Genomic DNA, 2286 nt, shown 5'->3' on the forward strand with positions numbered 1-2286 from the left:
ACCTAACTTCTCAAATAATACATTTTGCCCACAAAAAATATTCCGCATTTTCTAGTGTGTTTTGTTGACATTTGAACATTTTACCAAATGAGACATCTGACATTGTAACATAACTGCACATTTGAGAGTGGTCTTTTAGGTGCACCTTGTGCTGGGGACAATGTGTAATGCTCACACTGTTTAATCAGCTTCTTGATATGCCACACCTGTCAAGTAGATGGATTATCTTGGCTAAGGAGAAAATACCATTAACAAGGATGTAAACAAATGTGCACAATATTTGAGAGAAATAAGCTGTGTGTGTAAATAGAAAATGTCAGGGATTATTTATTTCAGCTCATGAAACCAACATTACATTTTTCAGTATAAATTCCCCAAGGCATTACTTGGATACATTGACTGTCTTGGATTTAATTGGGGAATCAGAATGTCAGCAGCCCATCACATATCTGACTAGCAAAACATTTGGATCCAACTAAAAGGAGACAAATGTCAGAGGGCTTGAGATTTTGTAATTGGGCCTGGTCGCAGTGCTGAGATGTTCTTGCCCTGTGGCAGCCCATGGCATGCCGCTCAGGCCTGGTGTTGGGTATGCTGGGGAATTCTGTCACTGCACCACCAGAGGCCTCGCATTCCATGGATGTCAGCCAGCCCACAGAGTGTGCTCGTAGAGAGAGTGGGTTTGTATCAGCACAAATACCAGGGCTCCAGGCACAGACCAGCCAGGAGCCTAATGATGCCAGATGCAGAGTCACTCTCGCACTGTGTTATGAACAGAACAGCCTGTGGTGAGGGCTGGCTGCAGATACCATACAGCGCAACTCAGTGGGCCCTCGGCGAGCTTTACAAGAGACTCAACACAAGTACTCACTTTCAATCATAACCTTCAGACCCCTTGCCAAGTTTGCCATGACGGTCCTGTCAAGAGAACACAAGACTGAATTTGCATACAGGAAGTTCAATGATATAAACTTGCTGGGAAGTGAAATGTGTCTCGACAGATATACCAGGACTCCACACAAGAGGCATGGAGACCAACAATGTCGTATGCCCAGGTTGCTCTTGCACTGACTAATAAACACACTAACCAGAGTCACACCTGGCTGCAGATACCATGCAGTGCTGTGACCATAGTCAATTCCTCCCCATCTACCCACAAACAGAAGATGATTTCACGCAACGTAATCAACACTGATCAGGGTTCATACTCACCGAAATGGCATCTGGGGTTGAGAGCCATCTCGTGGCCAATTGGTAGACCTACACCAGACAGATAAGAAAAGCCATTAGAAACATGTGACTTTAGTTCATAGTAGAGCTGCAATTATGAGTATTTGTACTGCAGTAATATCCCACAGGGCTAATGGCAGCAGCCATGAGGGTAAAGTGAAACCCCACTTGTTCTGTGAGGCATTTCCAATGACTAGGTCCCACGGTGAGGAGTCTGTCGGGATAGGCCTCAGTATGGCATAGAAAGGTTTAAAATATAGAGCACTCATGTAGAGTTTGATTAGAACAATAAAAAGTTAACTAGGCATTTCAAATGGCAAAATACTCACCATGAACATCAAGGTTATGTTGTGTTAAATGCCTTAAAGACGAGATCCGCATACGGTGAATTAGGCTCACTGGTCATAACCAGGCGTATTTGTAATTGTTTTGAGAAGGGGCAGAGGAGCATTCTGCATCACAGTAAAAAATAAAGAAGAAGTGTTTTGCACATTCTGCTGTTCTATCATTGGTACAATGATGTCTATGAAAAAAAGTGTTTGTTTGAAGTGATGTCTATTGTAACATCACTAACGGGAGAGATTGTCACAGCTACGGATTCCAGCTTTAAATATAGGGAAAAACAAATACTTATCAAGACGGCATGACACCATGTCAATGACCATACATATCCCCAGTACGAACAGGAGTTATAAAGGGCAAATCATCTTTGCCCCTCGAAGCTGTTGGAATCAATGGAAAAAGGAAAATATTTAGTACTTATGCTGCAGTAGTTTATGTGTCGGGGGGCTGGGGTCAGTTTGTTATATCTGGAGTACTTCTCCTGTCCTATTCGGTGTCCTGTGTGAATCTAAGTGTGTGTTCTCTAATTCTCTCCTTCTCTCTCTCGGAGGACCTGAGCCCTAGGACCATGCCCCAGGACTACCTGACATGATGACTCCTTGCTGTCCCCAGTCCACCTGGCCATGCTGCTGCTCCAGTTTCAACTGTTCTGCCTTACTATTATTTGACCATGCTGGTCATTTATGAACATTTGAACATCTTGGCCATGTTCTG

The 2286-nt window shown here is 43.6% G+C and overlaps 2 non-coding genes across 2 annotated transcripts; both read right to left on the reverse strand.

Moving 5' to 3' along the window:
• Positions 1–680: 680 nt before the first annotated feature.
• Positions 681–820, reverse strand: LOC112259543. The gene has a single exon (XR_002954892.1). It is a non-coding gene; the product is annotated as a small nucleolar RNA SNORA8 (small nucleolar RNA).
• Positions 821–1332: 512 nt separating this feature from the next.
• LOC112259545 lies at positions 1333–1464 on the reverse strand. Its single transcript, XR_002954894.1, has one exon. It is a non-coding gene; the product is annotated as a small nucleolar RNA SNORA18 (small nucleolar RNA).
• Positions 1465–2286: the final 822 nt, after the last annotated feature.

This window comes from Oncorhynchus tshawytscha, linkage group LG09 (assembly GCF_018296145.1).
Source record: "Oncorhynchus tshawytscha isolate Ot180627B linkage group LG09, Otsh_v2.0, whole genome shotgun sequence".
NCBI classification, from domain to species: domain Eukaryota; kingdom Metazoa; phylum Chordata; class Actinopteri; order Salmoniformes; family Salmonidae; genus Oncorhynchus; species Oncorhynchus tshawytscha.